Source organism: Pelodiscus sinensis, chromosome 2, assembly GCF_049634645.1.
Source record: "Pelodiscus sinensis isolate JC-2024 chromosome 2, ASM4963464v1, whole genome shotgun sequence".
In the NCBI taxonomy this organism is placed as follows: Eukaryota; Metazoa; Chordata; order Testudines; family Trionychidae; genus Pelodiscus; species Pelodiscus sinensis.
In genome coordinates this window covers 38,686,079-38,705,910 of record NC_134712.1, presented here as the reverse complement: position 1 = coordinate 38,705,910, position 19,832 = coordinate 38,686,079, and the positions used below count along the sequence as shown (strand labels likewise).

Here is a 19,832-nt window from a genome sequence, read left to right as displayed (position 1 = left end):
ACATACTGGAGCTTTGTGCAACTCCTGCCCCCAGCTGCAGAAATCCCCCAGCTGCCCAGCCTTGCCCCTGAGCAAGCCCAGCTGCAGACCCCCCTCGCCAGGCATCAAGCTAGCCCCAGGCCTCTGACTCCTGAAGCCACCAGTAAGATGGGTGGTACCAAGGCCTGGCAGAGGACACTTGACACCCATTGTCCCTGCCTCCTGGTGACCCCTGGGGAGTGAGTGCCTGGAGACCAGCGCTTCGTTTAGCATGAGAGAGGTGCTGGGGCTCAAGCAGGGGTTTTCACGTCCCTAACTGAGGCGGCAGCCAAAGGTGTCGGCCTATCAGCTGCCGGGCCAGCCCTGGCACAAAGTGAACCGGGGAAGAGCGTTCTGCCGCGAGGAGGCCGAGCTGCGGCTGGCCAGGGACCGCGCCCCGCTGGGTGAGGAGAAGGAGGAAGCAGCAGCAGACGTCGGCTCCAGCGGGACTAGTAGCGACCTGCTCCGGGCGGAGGAGGCAGCGCAGCAGGGCGCGGGAAGCTGCAGTGCCCGCCTCCCTCTGATCTGAGCGCAGGTGAAGCCGCCTGCAGCTGCCGCCGGCTCCTCTCCCAGCCAGCGCGTCCGGGCGAGCGGCCTCGGGGCCCTGCGACCCGCCGGGGAAGGTGCGTGAGCCGCTTCTCTCTCCTGCTCTGCTGAGCCAGCCGCGCGGGCCCCTGGGGCGACGCCGGGGCTGGGTACTAGTCGGGGCGGGCCCCAGTGCTGAGCCGGGAGCACTGCCCTCCCAGCCTACCTGAGCGTGCACAGGTGCCTGCACGGGCACGAGGAGCCCCCTTTCCTGGGGGTTCATGCCTGCCTATGGCTCACGTGATAAATATGGTACCGGCCCCCGAACTCCAGTGCGATCAGTTTGTGCCATTCTGTTGCCTCTTGCACCTGCTTGGTTGTATTTGTGGTGTGATGCAGTTATCCCTAGCACAGTCCCAGTGGTACATTCAATCTTTCAAGTCCCAATATGCCATATATAGTTTTAGCATTGCTCATCGCAACTCCACCGTCTCTCACTGTGCCTCGCCCCAGCCACTGTCCCTGCCCCCGAGCAAGCAACATTCCCGCTGTCTGGTTACTATGGACCTGATTTTTCAAAGGTACAGAACATGTGCAGTTCTCCACCTTGTTTCCTTTTCAGGCCAGGATCTACCTCTCTCCAGCTCACCACTCTATCATTCCCCAGAGGGTAGGCTTCTCTGGTCCTCGGGATTCAGCTTTCTGACTCCAGAGCAAGCAGGTGTCTCCTGCAGCTTCTCATCACAACCTTCTGTTCTCTCTGGCCTTGGCAAGTTTGTAGGAGACTGCTCTCCTGTCTTTTGCTTTAGGTAGTCTGAGCCGGCTGCATTGCTCACTATTCCTGTTCACTACTGCAAGTGCTCACTACTACTCACCAACCCCGCATTTAAGGAAGCTGTCAACTTTTAGACAAAGTCTACACTGGTACTTTAGAGGGCTGGAATTTTTGGGTTCAGGTGTATAACAGGTCCCCTCCCCAGCACAGCAAATTATGGTCCAGTAAAGTGCTAGTGTGAACCAAGCTATTCTTAGCTACTCCTCTTACAGAGGTGCTTTACACAGAACACTGGGAGATCTCTCCTAGCACTTGTGCCATAGCCACATTTTCAGTTTATAGTGCTGCTCAGACTGGAACTGGAGTGCTGGGCTCCATTTCACTTCAGGAGTCTGCTACCATACCAAAAGATTTCCTTTTGCAAAAGAGAGACAAGAATAGAATGAAGAAGAGAAGAATGAAGAAGAGAGACATGTACATCAGGATAGTGGAAAGATAAGATCAGCCTGCCCCTTGGATATAAATGCACAAAATAGTATGATTCAAAACCTGTGAGTGATACAGAGTGATCCATGCTGTTCTAAGAAGGCCTTATACAGTTCTGATACTTTTTGTACTTCCAGGACAGTAATTGGAAAATCAATGGTTGTGTCTTTTGAGAAGCAAAATATAAGCTACAGGGTAGTTGGAAAGCAGAGCCCATTCATACATCTTTGAAAGATATCAAGGACAAAATTTTGAAATGCAACTACTGTGGATTTTTTAAATTTTTAATTTATTTTTAATGCAATGGTCCCGAAAGGATTTTCACATTTTTCTAAGTGCGTAGGTCCATCCATAATGTAAGTTGAAATTAACAGGAGCTGTGAATAATACTTCTGAAAATCAGGCCCAAAGTATCTTTATTTGGCCACCCAAAAACAGGCATGCAAAATGAGTAGCACTTTTGGAAAAAGAAAAGCAACTTTACCAGTGTCTGGTTACAATGGGCCTGATTTTTCAAAGGTACGGAACATGTGCAGTTTCCATTGATTTCACCTGGAATTGTGAATGTCTAATACCTCTGAAAGTCAGGTCTGATTTGCCTGCATGTTATAATAAAATACAGATCTTCTGCAAAGGGAAAGTGAATGTGTTTCACACCCACTTTCCCACATCTTTAATTTCCTTTTAACACATTGAGGGTGCATCTACACAGCAGGGCTTAGCTCAATCTGCATAACTTGAAATAAGCTATGTCAATTACGTAGTTTATTTTGAAATTGGAAATGTCTACACTGCACTTATTTCAAAATAGAGCACTCTTCCTCTGACTTCCCTTACTCCTCATACAATGAGGGTTACAGGATTTAGAGTAAGAAGTCTTCCAGCTTGACAGTATTAAAACATTATTTCTAATAATGGCCTGCTGTGTAGACACGGGCTAAGTTATTTTGAAATAATGCTAGTTATTTCAAAATAATGTTGCTGTGTAGATGTACCCTGAGATTTGTGTCTCTACAAATGTATTCAGGAATGTATTCTATGTTATAGCACTTGTGTAACATGCAATTTTAGTATGATCATGTGTTGGAATGGAGGACTTACTAATACACTTGTCCAGCATGTACTCCTCTCCTTCAGTCACAAAAGATTCATAAGGCTTAAAGCTAAGATGAACTAGGTGGGCCAGATTTTTCTTGGGTGGTATTCTGTTAGAATAAGTTCTTATTTGAACTCATTCATGTGGCCGTTTGCTGTCTCATGCTCTTCAGAAATACTTTTTATTAGAGATATTAGATATCATGTAATTGAATAGTTGTATAACTATGACATCTTAGGCCGTGGGGGTGGGGCTGGCAGCCAGTGCACTCTGGCCCCACTCCCAGGGAGCCCCTGCCACCCCATGCTGCTGCCTGTTTCAGAGGCAGCATTGTGGGGTGGCAGGCAGGAACTGATCTGCCAGGGGAGCCAGTTTAAAAATTAGCTCCCCACACAGACTGGCTACATGCCAGTCTGTGCTGATGCCTCTGATATGGAGGCAGCAGTGTGGGGGTGACAGCAGCCCCTCTCCAGGGGATGCTGGAGCTGCCTGTGTCCACAGGGAGCTCTGACTCCCCATGGATAGGGGCTGCTGCCACCCCACACTGCTGCCTCCGTGTCAGAGGCAGCAGCGCCGACTGAAGTTGCCCTCCCTGCCTGATAGAGGCAGCAGCATAAGTGGGGGCAGATGGCACCATGGAGCAGGTCTTGGCCAGTAGAAGTTTGCAAATTCATACTAAATCTCTGGATTGCCTAGCCTTGTTCCTTGGCATTCAAACTATTGTTAATGGAATACAAATAACGTAGCAAAACAGACAAAAAGAAATTACAAATGTGGGCTGGGAAGAAACAGCCTAACATTGATCATACTTGGGAGATATCTGTCATTAGAGCACATGTGAATTCCTCTGATTTGGTTTATAGTATAATTTTGCATGTTGCATTCTTTAATAAAATCAAAACAAATCAGTATAGAAAGTAACTTATAAGACCAAGTTTATTCTTGATATAATTACCCAAGCACATAGATGCACTAGGGATTCATTTATTCATTTCTGCTCCAGAGACTAGTAAAGCTTTTACTTTCTTTGTGTGAAAGTTGAAAGGTGGGTCTGGTCATTTATGCCTTTCCCTCCAATTGCGAGAGGTTGAAGGAGGAGGGTGATAGCACACTAAAGAAGTGACAGCTGTAGGAGGAAAATATCTCACTTGTAAAAAGGACCAAGTCATTAGAATCCTCAGATGTAATAAATAATAGAAGGTGCTGTGTGGCCTACACATGCATTCTTGTCTGTCACACACTGTTTTTCAGTAATGTTAGATATTTGTTTCTGTGAACATGGAGGAATCTCAAAATGTGAAATTCAGTAGAAAACTTTTTAAAGGTGACCTGAAGTTGGCTATGTTTTCTTCCTAATGGATGCGATAAAATCTTAACTACCTCCTCTGTATTGTTCTAAACTCTAGCTTCTTGATGAAGGAAAACTTCCTAAAGTTGAAATTCCTTATAATGAGAGGCTATGTCTACACTACAAGGTTTTTGCGCAAAAACCGACGGAGTGTCCATACTTCAAGTGTATTTTTGTGCAAGAAAATCAACAGAACCAGAGGGCTTTTGCTGGTAGAGTTATTCCTCTCCCCACAAGGAATAAATCCTTTTTGCGCTTTCATGTCCATTGAAAATGTAGAGGTAAAATTTGTAAAAAGTGACTAGCGATTTTTGGGTGCCATAACTTAAAAGAGGATTTTTTTAAAAAAAATGTCCTCTTCCTCACAGGGCCAGTGCTCAGTATTTTCTAAAATGAGGTCCCAATTAAGGTGTCTCTGCTTGAACACCCAAAAATTGGAAGACGGAATCATTAGTTGGTTTTGAAAAATTAGGCCTTATTTTTTTAAATGGGTGATGGTCTCCATTAAAATGTCAATGTTTAAAAACAGGTATCAGATGTCATACAGTTTTCTCCTGTATTTAGAATAGAAAGCTTATGGGGTAACTGGTAACAATTGGCAAATAGTCATTTTTAAATTTTCTACTGTCCTATCACAGATGGAGTGTTAAGAGAGACAATGTAGGCACAGTAGTATTTTTTTATTGGGCCTGCTTCTATAGAGAAAGAGACAAGCTTTCAAGCATCACTGAGCTTTTCCTCAGGCCTGGAAAAGGTAACCAGTGTCTAAGCCAGGGGCGGGCAATAATTTTTGGTGGGGGGCCACTCCAAGATTTTGGTAAGTGGTCAAGGGCTGCACTTTTCTATGGAGAGGGTGCAGAGTCGAGGTTGGGTGCAGAAGGGCCGCCCAGATGGAAGGATGAAATGCCCTAGGAAGGCTAGAGGAAGGAACACGAGATTTTGATTTTAATGATTTGTTTGTTCACTCTTTGTGGGCATTATGAAGGAAGCCTTAGTGGGGACAGGAAGAAGGATGGCTTAATGAACCAGTTTGGGGAGCATTTCATGCATAGGGGTTTAGAAAAAGACACATATTTAGAGGTTTAAGCCTAAGATGTTGTGATTATTACAGACATTTTCAAAAAGAGAAAATTAACAAATCTATTTCGATAAGTTAAAAATATATTTAATGGAAGTTTTTGGCACCAATGGAAATATCTTTTTCTTCAAAGGCCAGAAATTGTATTTGATTTTTACCTTCATTCTTCTCTTGTAGCTCCAGGCAGGTCTGTTTTTGTCAGAGTGTTTCAGCATGGACAGTAGCATCAAATAAGGATTGGTGTGTAGATGTGATGGGTTAATTTTGTATTTTCAAGTGAGCAAGCCCTGGATACTTCTCTCACCTGGCAACTCCCTGACATGTTTTGAAAATGTTGAGGTTTTTTTCCTAATGGTATTCAGACTCTCTTATGATTTGCAGAAAGTGTTTTATGCTTCCAGTCTTGCTGCTTGAGCAACTTAGTGTAAGATTTAAACTTTTGATTTTGAGAAGTATCATATCATTTATAATGATTTTTTAATCCAGATCATACGGCATTTTTTTTAAAGTAAGGCAGATTTAAAAACAAACATACCAAGTGAATCCTCTTCTACTGATCCTGAGGTTAAATCAGTAGATTAATTCTAGAATTAGGAACTCTTTGATCAATAATGCGCACTGTGTCTAGCAGGGGCCTAGGCTAGTAGAGTTTGTTTGCTACAGCCACATGCTGGGAGAGAGCCCTGAGCCTCGGGGGCCCAATCCAGGCAAGCCACCTTGAAAATTCAAGCTATATCACCTGTGACACAGACATACTGAGAATTTGAAGAAGCCATTACCTGACAAACTTAATGCTGACTGGAGGGTGTTCTGTTTGTTTCTAAACCAGTGTCATCTCCTGTTCCTTTTGTGCCAGCAGATATTTCCTACCAATAAGATCAAGATGGTATTTATCAACAATCAAAGACCAACAAAGGCCAGGTCTACACAGATGGAGAAAATCAGTGTAAGATATGCAACTTCAGCTACATGACTTGTGTAGTTGGAGTTGACACATTTTACATTGATTTTCTGGGGCGGCCCCATAGAAGAAGATCGAAGGGAGAAACACTCCTTTCAACTTCCCTTACTCGCAACTGCAGGAACTTCCTGGCTGTCTCTTCCTGTAGCTCCCATTGGTCAGGAACAGCAAACCATGAGCAGTGGGAACAGCAGGTGGCTGTACTGTGGACTCAAGGCTAACAATGTGTTTGGCTGCCCAGTAGTGGCTTACCCTAACAAACTGTGCAGCTTGCCCATTGCTTACTAAACAGTAATATTCTTGGGGGGGAAGGGAGGGTGATATGTGTGGTGAACTCCCAAGAGACTGTACAAATACGATGGATATGTGGAACTTAAATTTGTTTACCAAACAAGTCTGGAGACTGGGTAAACAGGTTTCTCTCAGACAGTGGATAGGCAGATGCCTATAGCCAGGTGTCCTCAGAATCGCTTATCAATTGCACCTCAAGTTGTCATTCATTTTCATTTTAGCAAACACCAGCAGGAGAAGAAGCTTACGTGGAATTTTGCTCACTAACAGACTCCCTGTCATCTTCTTCACCATTGAATGAATGTTTCTCCCAACTTTCCAGCATCACCTCTCCTTTTCTTGGATTTTTACTCCACTTTTGGTCATCCAAACTCTTACCTCAGTAAGAAACAAACAAATCCACAATGGAAGCTACGTTATTTGGGTTTGATGATGGCACGGTAGAGGTTGCATTTTCCTGCATGTTGTTATCCAAAAAGTCTCTCTATTCCTCTGCAGTAGAGGTCTCACATGCCAAATGACTTACTACTGGGGTGGGGACTGATACATGGCTCCAGTTTCCTGTAAGCAGATGAACAATTTCTGAGAATCTCCACTCACGTGTAACTACGTAGAGAATGGAGTGACCTGAGGGAATTGAGCCTAAAACTTTTATTCCCTTAATGATCATAGATCAACAAGCCTGGAACTCTGATTAAAGTGAACTCTAGTAACTGGAAATACCTAAGAGGGTATGTTAAAGACAGCTGAAGCTCTGGAGCAGCACTCAGGCATAGGGATGAATTTCCCCCCCTTGCTGTTTTCTTTCCTGTTGTACTTGGTTTAACTTCATTTATCTTGAGTAGTATAACTGGTCATGCTTAATGGTAGAACATGTGTGTTACTGAAGAGACAGGAAAAGGGTTAGCATGTATTTGGGGAGTGAGAGAGGGCTTTCTATATATACGTTCACAACCGTTAGTGCTGTCACTAGTGTTTTAAAATATATAAAAGCTCAAGGGCATGTGTAATCCTATAGTCAGCTTTGACTTGCCAAGTGCAGTATCCTCCCCTAATGTTTATGACCCAAGTACAATGCCACCCTTTGTATTATCAAATTCAAGACGTCTGTTAAAACCATGAAAAAACAAATGGATAATTCGGCAGCTGGGACAAGGAAATTGTGAAGATTTGTAAGGACTGATTTCATTTTTTTAAAGTATCATGAAGTTCAATCAATGAGTCTACTGAGAGAAGATTGTTTCATAGTTTACAAAATTAGCCATGCCCTGGTGATTATTATTAGAATTTTTGGAAAATTCTCTTCCTAAATAGATTAAAGCTAATTTTGGGGGGGATTATAGCTGTTAATCTGTGCTACATATGTGGTACCAATAAATGAGACTTATTTGGTACCATATATGTAGAGAGACAGAACATGGTATTTGTCAAGTATTTTGTAAGCCTTGTGCAACAGGGCACCAGTCAAGGGCAATAGGAAGTAGGATGAAATTGCCAAAACAATACATTTTGCATTTATCTCTGTAGGTAATCCACTAGAGCAGCATTTTATTGGTTTACAATTTCAGCACACAATATAGTATGTGTGACATACTAATGTAGCACTTGAAGTGATTTGCATAAATGCTGCATTGTTGAATGAAATATCTTGTGTGTCTACTACATAAGTGAGATTTTAACTTGTAAAAATGCTAATTTAGTTACTTCTCCTGGCTTGTGCTACTGTGTACTAAGCAATAAATAAAGAAGATTCTCTATTAGATATCTTGGAGTCTTAACTCTGTTTAAATCTATGTACGGTTATATGGTTACATTAGGATTACTCTAGATAGGGGTCTGATTTATAATTCAACTTTCCCAGTCTGTTACCAGAGATTCATAGTAATTGTATATGTGTTACACTATGCCTAATAGCCATTCATTTATCAATAATTCTTTGTGCTCCTCCCCTCACTCCTGGCCCCTACTTTTTTTTAGTGCTTTCAAGCTGTGTAATTTGATATAGCACAAAAGCGTCATATTTGAAAGTAAGTAATGCTTAGACTTAATTTTTAATATTACATTACTTCATTGTTCTCAAGGAATATTGGCTCTCTCACATAGCAAAGATTTACAGAGGTTTGTTACTAGGATATATAATGAGATGTAGTTGCATGTAAAAATAATTGCTTTGAAGATTTTTCTTACTAGAAAAAATATAAAAATAGTGTTAAAGCTTGGAACAAAATAATTTCATTTTACAACCTTACTTAGAATATGAAAATTGAACTTTAAAAAAAAATTGCAGAAGAGGAATTACATAACTCAGGAATTTAAGAATCGAGTCAAAAGCCTTTGACTTGTAAAAGGCTAATCTGTCTCTACCAAATGTCAATCAAATATTAACAGTGTTACTTCATTTTCCAGTTGTGACATATAGCATTCAGTGCAATGTTCTTGAAAGACCTTACTGTATTTAGTTTATGTACAGGAGGCCCCCAACTTGTGATGCGATCCATTCCTGGGAAAGCATCGCAAGTCAGGGGCATCGTAACTCGAGCCCTCATTTACGATAGGTGCCGTGCGCTGTTGTAAATGAGGGCTGAAGACGTAAGTCGGGGGGTTTTGACCCCTTCCGCACTTACAACCATTTTTGTAAGTGTGGGCGGTTGCATGTCTGGGGCCTCCTGTATTATTGAGGGCTGGGATTCTATGTAACCTCTATATCAGGGGTCCCTAATGTCGTGCCCGCGGGCATTTTAAAATAGTGGTCTCCAAAGTGGGGTGCACACGAGACTATCGGAGGGAGTGCATGCCACCGCACAACAGCTGAGAGGGGAGACGCTGGTTTGCAAGACACCTGAGGGAGCACATGCGCAGTGTGTTCAAACGCCCGCACAACAGCTGAGAGGGGAGACGCCCGGCGTGCTGTGACATCACGGCCCGGGACTTTAAATTTTAAAACCACATAGCCCAGCTCCAGGCCCGGCACGTGGTCTGGGGTCACAGAAGCAGCTGGGGCCGGACCCAATCACAGACTCAAACTGGAAGGCAGAAGGTGGGGGTGGGAGAAGAATAAGGGGAAGGGGTGGGAGAGGAAGGGGCTTGTGCTGAGGGGAGGGGGGCATGTCAGGAGAAGAAAGGGGAAGGCACCAAGGGACAGCGTGGAGGAGAGACAAATGCCAAGGGGCCAAGTGGAGACAATGAGGAAAAGGGCAGGAGGGGAGGTGTCAGTGGGGGGGAGGGGGGACAGAGTGATGCTGGGAGAGGAGAGGGTAAGGGCATTGGGGGCTAGAGAGGGAGGAGGAGATGCTGGGATAAGGCTTCAAAGAAGGGGTGAGCATGAGGAAGGCAGGGATGGAGCAAATCATGTGAGGGCACAGGGGCATGAGGAGAATGGGGGCAGAGAGTGGTGGGGGGTGGGCATTAGGGAAAAAGAGGGCAAAGGGGGCAGGGGCAGTGAGGGAAGGGGGAGGCACTAGGAGGGTGCAGGGGTAAGGCAAGGTGCAGGTGCCAGGGGATTCTGGGGGTGAAGCAGAAGGGCAGATACCTGCAGGGGAGGGACGAGCACCAGAGGAGAGAGTCAGGGCAGGTCTGTAGAGGAAGGTGTTAGGAGCGGGGGTAGTTCACATGATCAGAGTGGGGCTACTGGAGGAGTGGACACAGGAGAGAAGGGCTGGTGGAGGGGGGCAGGTCTCAGGAGTGCTGAGGTCAGTGAGAAGGGCAGGAGTCAGGACAGCAGAGGAAGGTGAGAGGTTGGGGGGCAGCAGGCACCAGGGGAGCTGATGGAGTGAGGGGAGGAGACATGGCAGCAGATGGTGGGGATGGGGAGTGTGAGATTTTAAGGTTCCATGATTTTTTTGGGAGGGGGAGGATGCTTTTATTGCTCAACATTTGGACATTCCCTCCTTTTTATTAATGCAGAATTTTGTTTAAAAATGAATTACAATATAATTAAAATAAAAATTATCCAACTAAATTAAGTTTCTATCAAATTTACCCAATTCACATTTAATATGAAAATAGCCTTCAATTTGCGCATTTGACGGCTTTTTTCTGTTTTTTCTCCAAAGGGGGAGGGCGAATAATTGCCAAATAATTTAATTAATACCTTTTACATGTAAAATTACCTTTTTTATCTTATGGATTAATATATTATGTAATATTAAATATGATGTTTTTCCTGATGAAATGCATCCCAGGATACTCAAGGAGCTGATAGAGGAGGTATCTGAGCCTTTAGCTATGATCTTTGAAAAATCATGGCAGACAGGGGAGATTCCAGAAGACTGGAAAAGGGCAAATATTGTGCCCATCTATAAAAAGGGGAATAAGAACAACCCAGGAAATTATAGACCGGTCAGTTTAACGTCTGTCCCAGGGAAGATAATGGAGCAGGTAATTAAGGAAATCGTATGCAAACACTTGGAAAGTAATAAAGTGATAGGGAATAGCCAGCATGGGTTTGTGAAGAACAAGTCATGCCAAACTAATCTGATAGCTTTCTTTGAAAAGATAACGAGCCTTGTGGATAAGGGAGAAGCGGTGGATGTCATATACCTAGACTTTAGTAAGGCATTTGATACGGTCTCGCATGATATTCTTATTGATAAACTAGGCAAATATAACTTAGATAGGGCCACGATAAGGTGGGTGCATAATTGGCTGGATAACCGTAGTCAGAGAGTTGTTGTTAACGGTTCTAAATCCTGCTGGAAAGGGATAACAAGTGGAGTTCCTCAAGGGTCTGTTTTGGGACCCGTACTATTCAATATCTTCATCAATGATGTAGATATTGGGATAGAGAGTACGCTTATTAAGTTTGCAGATGATACCAAACTGGGTGGGGTTGCAACTTCTTTGGAGGATAGGGACATAATTCAAAATGACCTTAGCAAGTTAGAGAAATGGTCAGAGGTAAACAGGATGAGGTTTAATAAGGAGAAATGCAGAGTGCTCCACTTAGGAAGGAACAATCAGTTCCATACATACAAGATGGGAAGCGACTGTCTAGGAAGGAGCATGGCGGAAAGGGATCTAGGGGTCATAGTGGACCACAAGTTGAATATGAGTCAACAGTGTGATGCTGTTGCAAAAAAAGCAAATATGATTCTAGGTTGTATCAACAGGTGTGTTGTAAGCAAAACTCGTGAAGTCATTCTGCCGCTCTATTCTGCACTAGTTAGGCCTCAGCTGGAGTACTGTGTCCAGTTCTGGGCGCCACATTTCAAGAAAGATGTGGAGAAATTGGAAAGGGTACAGAGAAGAGCGACAAGAATGATTAAAGGTTTAGAGAACATGACCTATGAAGCCAGGCTTCATGAACTGGGCTTGTTTAGTTTGGAAAAAAGAAGATTAAGGGGGGACATGATAGCGGTTTTCAAATATCTAAAAGGGTGTCACAAGGAGGAAGGCGAAAATTTGTTCCTCTTGGTTTCTGAGGACAGGACAAGGAGTAATGGGCTTAAAGTGCAGCAGGGGAGGTTTAGATTGGACATTAGGAAAAAATTCCTAACTGTCAGGGTGGTCAAATATTGGAATAAATTGCCAAGGGAGGTGGTGGAATCTCCCTCTCTGGAGATATTTAAGAACAGGTTAGATAGACATCTGTCAGGGATGGTGTAGACGGAGCTTGATCCTGCCTTGAGGGCGGGGGGCTGGACTCGATGACCTCTCGAGGTCCCTTCCAGTTCTATTATTCTATGATTCTATGATTCTATATTATTTAATGTACAAATACAAAATAAGCCTTGAAAAATTGTTGGCGCCCGCCACACTCTTCTGAAAACATGAATGTGCTATTGGCCACAATAAGGTTGGGGACCACTGCTCTATATGGAAGGAATTGTGACACTTCATGGGGTTTCAATATCTACCTTTGGGGTCCATTGATTTAAATGAATTGTTTATGTATGCTTGTGTTCTACTCAGTGAGGTAGGGTTACTACTAATTGCCGAGAAACTAAGAACAGTGGGGGGTTATTAGGCAAATTCATTCAGATTCTAACACCTCTTGAGACGTACTGCTTGTCACATGACTGGGGCATGGACAGTCATGTCTAGTAGTTGTGGAAGGACACTCAAGCAGCCAACTGCAGGCCAGCTCTGCTTGTTAGGTTAACCAGAGCTGGTTGTGCTGTGGGCCTTGGTTCCTGATAATAGCCCCTGCAAAGGCTCACATATATGGTTTCATAATGGATTCTCAGGGTATTTCTACACACCAACATTATTTCAAAATAACAAGCATTATTTCTAAATAACTTAACTGCCTGCTGTGTAATTTTGTAATTTTGAAATAAGCTATTTGGAAATACAGTAATTTCTCATTTAACACGTGTTGGCTTAACACGTTTTCGTGATAGCATGATTTTTTTTTTTTAGGGAATGTTTTTTGAATTACATGACTATACCCGGAATAACACGATTTTCCCAGCCAGTCTGTTGCCAGCGGCTGCACGGGGCTTCCCCTGCCTCCCTGCAAAGCGGCGGAGGGTTTGCTGCTTGCCGCACCGTTCCCTGGTGACCCCCCTTGCTGGACGCAGTGCGGATCTCGGCAGACCCATCGCAGGGGCATACTCCCAACCCAATCCCCCTCTTCTCCTCTTCCCTTCCCCAGAGACAAACACCTCCCCTCCCTGCTGTAACCCAGTCCCCTTTCTCTCCCAACCTTATGTCCCGATCCCAACAGACACCACCACTTGAAACACAACCCCCACCTTTTCCATTATTTTCAATGGTAAAATTGACCCTGCATAACACGTTTTCACTTACCACAATCATTTTCTGAAACATATCTGTAGTGTTAAATGAGGAATTATTGTAAGCTACGCAATTGATGTAGCTCCATTTGTGTAGCTTATTTCAAGTTAAATCCTGCTGTGTAGACGCACCCTGAGCAGCAGAACAAGGAAGGAATTTTGGATCAAGAGCCTGAGTTTAATTGATTTGGGGCCTTTTTTTGATCTAGGAAATGGAGTGGAGCTTTGCCCAAGGAGGGATCCCAATCCAAAGGACTTGACTTACTAGGGCCCTCTGAGACTGATGTGTGCCCTCTGGTAGCTCTTTTAGCAAGCAAGAAGGCTTTTCTATGCACTTTCTTTTACCTGAAGAATAAATGTGCTTATTCAGAAATGGCTGGATAGTAGCTTTTAACTGTAGGCCACACACTGGTCATTGGAGAGTACACAGAGTGTAGATGCAGGCCTATTCGGGCAGTGTGACTTTTTGGAGACATATCATTTTCTAGGGAACAGTGCAGTCTTAAAACCCCAGTCAGGAGAGAGTGAGACATGGGTTTCTGTCCAAGAGAAGAGACAGTTGAGAGCCTAAAGTGGGTGCTCTTGATGGACCACAAAGGGGGAGTAAAAGTGCAGTTACCTGATATTAAGAGCCAAGCTCTTAAAACATTTAAAAAGTCGAGGCGCAGCTTCTGGGGCTGGGTGCGAGCCGGGACAACTGATTCCCAGCTCGCGCTTGGACCGCCTGCTGCATCTCTTCCTTCTTGGCAGCTCTTAATATATTTAAAAGGCAGAGCTGCAGCAGAGTCAGCTCCTGGGGCCGGAAGCTAACCCCGCTACAGCTCTGCAGTTTCCCCCTGTTATCGACTAATTGAGTAGTCGATGGAAATTTCATCGACAACTCAATTAGCTGATTAAACGCAATTTAGCATCCCTAGTTGCAAGTGATAAGACCGATCAAAGTAAGATACTAAGCTCAAATAAAACAAACCGTGCCAGCTAAGCCTAATACACTAAGAGAAATTGTTACATATCATAGTTTCTCACCTTAGTTTTTATTTCAGTGAAGTCTTTTTCAGACCACAGCTGTTTTTTCTTAACTTGGTCCAGCAGCTCATCTCTACCCCTGTTGTTAAAGTACTTTTGCTTCTAGGTACTTTCGTGTATCCTTTTGGGGTGGAGAGCAGTCTGTAAAGCCAGCTGAAGACCATCATAGTTTGTTTCCCATTTCTTGAATGGCTTTTCCAGGGCAGGAAGTTTTTGTCGCATTCCTCCATCACTTTGGAAAAATACCAAATTCAAGATGGATTTCACCACCAGGTGGCATGGTCACATGTCTTTGTAGGACCAACCACTGTTTAGGCTTACTGGAAAACCATGATTATTTATTGATACTTGTCTTGAGCACTGGATCATTAAGCTCCTTATGTACAATAATGGCTTTCACTTGAAGATCTAGATTAATAAACAGGTTTACACTTTATATTTCTAATTTCACATAGAAGAATGATCCATGCACATACACACACGTTCAGCAGATTTCAAGATCTTGAATGATAGGTTATTTGCTCCATTTTTGCATAAAGTATATTTCAGTTATGCATATTTCATATTCAAAACCCATTTCCATACAAAATATGGGATGTGCCATGTCACAATCTTGTTTCTTCAAATGAGCGAAGAACTATCTTAAATATATATATATATTTTACTAGAAGATTTATCTGGCATTGCTCTGGTTCTTAACTCAGTTAGTTAGATTTTGTTTTTCTTCATTTAAATCATTGCTCTGGGGTGGGGTTGAGAATGAGAGGTTCCGTTTGCAGGTTGCCCCTTGGAAAGTGGACAGCTCTGGCCTTCTCTCACTACAACAGAAGGTTGGGGGCAGGTGAGAAGCATCTCTCCAATGGGAACAGCTGGGGGGTGGTGCATGTCCCCCACTAACCTCTAAACTGGAGCAGGTTTAGATTAATTTGCCCCCTGTGTTTCCCAACCAGATTGAGGAATGCAGAAAACTGTGCACTTTTCCCCTCACTCCCTTATGAAGTGGCGCAACCAACAATATCCCCATACTAATGAAGGGGAGAGCTGCAGCCTCTCTCAGCTTCTCTAAAGGATGTTTGGGGGAAGTAGGAGGCTTGGGGCTGGGGCAGTCCTGAAGTGGGGGAATGCACCCCCAGCCAGCCCCATTCTCTTGCCTAGTGATTGTCTCTTTTCTGTATGTTCCCATATGAATCAGGGTGGTGTGCAGGGGAGAGGCCTTCATGCACATTCCCCTCCATTGCACAACTAAACTCTTACCTTTCTTTTAAGTTATGATAAGATGAAGCTGCAGGCCAATTTGGTGGTCCTAGCTCTTACCATTTAGGAGGAGTTCTTGAACAAATGCATAGACAGCTTGTGATTGAGTCTAACTCTCAAACATATAGTAGAAGATGGTGAGTGATTCTTTTCAGTACAATATCTGCTCTCCAGTTCTTCCATCTAGCTTTTTTAAAACTTTCCTTTATTATGTAATGTTTCAGTACAACACAAAGGAGCACATTGGCCCAATATGATACACTGAATCTGATATTAGTGTTAGTATATCTATATCAGAATATGTTGCTCACATAGCAGCGTTCTGCCCTATCATAAATCTCACAACTGCTAGCACACACAACTGAAATTCATATAGTTTTAAAAATTCATAATGCTTATTAACAAGCTTGTATGTAGTTGCTGGAGAGGAGATCTCTAACACAATAGGAAATTAATTTAAATTATGTTCTTTTTGTACAGTTGGTGCTTGTCAATCCACCACTCGTTGACGGGGTTGTAAAGAGAAGCCTAATTGCATATCTTATGACAAAGAAGCAAAGACCAAATACTAGTTTTTCCAATAAGTCCAGCCATATTTTCAACCAGGAATCAGCCAACTTTTCAGTGTTGCATAGTCGGTTGCATTTACACACCTGTTTTTCCCCCTGAAATTTCAATGCCTAAAAGAAGGTAGCAATTGTAGTAGAATAATGAAAATGATCAGATAAACTAATATTTTGATCTGTAAAGTTTGCTTAGCATTGTGTTGAAATCTAATACTTTTCAGAGATGCTGAATAATCTTCAGCTCTTATAGATTCATTGGAACCGTGGCTGCATCACTGTTCTAAAAATCAGTCTGTGTAGCTCAAGTGAGGCAGCCAAAAATCACTTGACGTTCCTTCAAAGCAATTACAAATGACATAGTTCTTGTTCTATTGACTTCAGTGATTTATACTCCTGGGAGCAAAAGTAAGTAGCTGCTGAAATACATTGTGGGATCGTGGCCTTAGAAAGATGCAGTGTATTTCAAGAGTATGTTTTTAACAGCTGTGCCATATAAGAGTGCTTTGACTATTAGGTCAAATTATCCACCTGTATAATTTCATTGACGTCAGTAGAGTTACACCAGGATATAACTTGGTCCACTGAATAATACATATTAGCACTTTCTTAAAAACAAAAAAGAAATGTAAGCCCTTTCCATTTGCAGTACTTCACTTGTCCAGTACTTTTGGTGAAAAGCTTTAGTAGAAAATACTCTCCCTTAGCACTAAAATATAGCTACTGGCAAATTGCATTTAAGAGAATCTTGGCATTTTCTAGCAAAAGTAGGTAGCACTATTGAGTGTACATATCTTCAGCAACGGCCTCTCTGCTGGAATGCTCCTTGGAGGAGCTCCAAGAAATGCCTTTGTAACTGTTGTTGCACAGTTTGGCAAACTGTTTGTATTCAGCTTCCATAAGTCCACACAGTTAGCAGATCAGCTTGTGCAGGGGTCTGACTGATAAAGTGATATTCCCATATTGACTGCTGTTGAGGAAACTTGATAAGATCCCAATATTAGCCCTCAGCCTCAGAATCTTGCATTATCCAGGTGAGATTTGTTCATCAGGTGCTTCATAGATAACAGTTCCTGTTTTCACTTTATCTTGGCATGTAGGTTTCTCTTTATTCAGCCAGATTTGCTCTGCTAGTCTTAGAGTGGAATCCTTGAAATCAAAACCTTTGGCATCAGAGCTGCAGGAATACATCTTAACTAGCAAATCCAAGACATTTTGTTTGACCTTTTTTTCAGTGTGGCTGAATGATGAATGTGAAGGGGTGAGTCTCCCCTGCACTAGACAGGAAGGGATGAACTCAACTTGCAGGGTAAGGGAGGCCACACCCCCTGTAGTTTACTGGGCATGCTCCAGCTGCTCTGGGATAAAACAGGGCTACACAGGGCAGATGGGGTGGACTGCGAGAGGGGAAGAGCTCAGTTTGGAGTGCCTGATCAGCTACCGCAGCAGCCCCAGGAGCAGCAGCCACCGCTGCAGCCAGAGCTGCAGCGACAGCCCTGGCTCGGGAGGACTGCTACAAGGCCCCAACTTGCCGTGCCATGGCCCGAGACCGGAAGAATGGCCAGGGACAGTAGGAAGGAGCCCAGGGTGAGGGATTGACCTCGGGTGGAACCCCCGCTGAGCAGGCCGCATGCACTATCGTTGCCAACAGGGCCCTGGGCTGGGACCCGGTGGAGCGGGAGGGCCCGGGTCCCCCTTCTGCTCCCGCCTCATGGAAACCCAGCACCCAGGTCCGTCGGGAGGCCTACCAGTGAGCCAGGCCTTCAAGGTCGCCCGTACCCGGAGGAGGGAGTGGTGTTAGTGACTGGGCCAGCGAGGCTGTATATACCCTAATAAGGGTGGGCCAGATTTGTCACTGGGTCCGAGAGGCTGTATATACCCTACTAGGGAGGACTAGGTTGGCGACTAGGCCAAAGAGGCCGTTTTGCCCCAATAGAGGAGAAACCAGATCTGGGACTAAATCCCACAAGGCGAAACTAGCCCTGACACTAGGGGCCCCATTTGGCAAGGGACAACAAGGGGTGTCCTGGGTACTAGGACGCCCCATGACATGAAGCAATGTAACTAGCTCCATGGGTTGCTGGTATGCTAGGCGAGGGAAGGCATTCCCTTCCCAAACTGCCAGCCTGGCCCCACCCACACTCCGCCCCCAGTATGCCTGTGGGATGGAGTGTTGCTGCCTCCAAGCGCCTGCCTTCCCCATGCTCCAGGGCTAGGGAGGCTGGGGCCACCCACTTTCCCCGTGCTCCAGGGCTGGAGAGGCTCAGGTCACACACCATCCACCCTGCCCGTGCTCTGGGGCCAGGGAGGTTGAGGACATGTGCCCTTCTCCCTCCCCGTGGTGCTGTGTGGGGGGAAAAGGAGGGAAGAGCGGCTTGGCTCCTGGGGGCAGGCAGGGCCTTGACAGAAGGGGCGGGGTTGGAGACAAAGCTGGAGACTTGCTTCCCCCAGCCCTACCTTCACTCACCACCCATGACTAGCTCAGAATTTGATTTCTCAGTCATTGATCCCTTTGCCTCTTAAGTGTAAATTCTTCTCGCCTTTTGAGTCCCCAAAACTCCAGCCTTCACTTGATCACATCCTTTTCCATGGTTCAGATTATACTGTCCTAAGGTAAAAACCAGGGGAGGCAGTTGTGAGGGAGAAGATCTTTGCGAGGTATTCTTATTTGTTCAGTTGTACAAGATGGCTTTTATCTTCCTGAAGAAAGGACTGAAAAGTCTACCCTATATCTAGCCAACTCATCCCCTTCCCATGTCTCTGTCCACTGCCTCTGCTCTAACAGCTTTCTATTCCCAGGCCAGGTGTAACAAGAGAACATGGAAAAATACCTGTTTTCCTACGTCACACTTCTGGTTTTTAAAGCTTTTTGCTGCTTTTTCTTTCCATGAGGCAGAAGAACCCTATGGCTTTTAAAAAGTGAAATCTCCTTCTAACATGGCAAATCCACCTAACCTTCAAGCCTTCTTACTCCACAGCTGTCGCAACAAACTTTCTCTTAGGTGTCACTAAATGTACGAGGCATTACAATTAAGCATGCAAATTTTTCTCTCCTTAGCTTGGGACTTTTCAGAGTGATCTGATATTATCCTAACTACTGACCACTGCATATATTTCAAGGTATGTGATTTCCTGCATTTCTTGGAGAGCAATCACACAGTATACATAGTTGGGGAAAAAATACTTGACAGATTTAGAAGACTTTTAGCAATTAAATGGTCATTATCCTAAACCTATTGTTTCCTTTCCTCATTTCCCATGACTTTGATCCTTATGAACTCTGTTCTTTCTGTCTGTATTTTGTTTTCAACTGCAATTTCAGGAAATCTTACCACAGTAGAATAGATGAGTTTCCCACACTCTCATTTAAGTTTTCTCTCTGTTATGCACCAGGCCCTGGGTGATCTTGCCTAATGGTCATAGAAGGCAGCTGGCCTTGTGGTTGGAACAGAGGTAACCAGAGCCCAAATCAGGAGTTGTTACCACACAGTGAGGGTTAGCTGGAGCTGAGAGCCAGGAATCAGGAGCAGAGGGTCTCAGCCAAAGTATCAGATGGAGCGGAGGTCTTGAGCAAGGGCTAGGCGCAAGAATCAGGAGCGGAGACACAGCTGTTGGCCTAAGAATGGGTATCCTGGCTCAGACCAAAGGTCCATCTAGCGCAGAATCCTGTCCTC

The 19,832-nt window shown here is 44.2% G+C and overlaps 1 protein-coding gene across 2 annotated transcripts in view; it reads left to right on the top strand.

Moving 5' to 3' along the window:
• The first annotated feature begins 240 nt into the window (after positions 1 to 240).
• Positions 241 to 19,832, top strand: part of CPQ (carboxypeptidase Q) — a 257,650-nt gene continuing 238,058 nt past the window's right edge. The window contains exons 1-2 of one of the 2 annotated variants that reach the window (XM_075920338.1): positions 241 to 641; positions 19,217 to 19,278. The gene's annotated coding sequence lies outside the window, so the exon portion shown is untranslated. The remainder of the gene's footprint in view (positions 642 to 19,216; positions 19,279 to 19,832) is intronic. The other variant, XM_006123927.4, reaches the window with a different exon arrangement.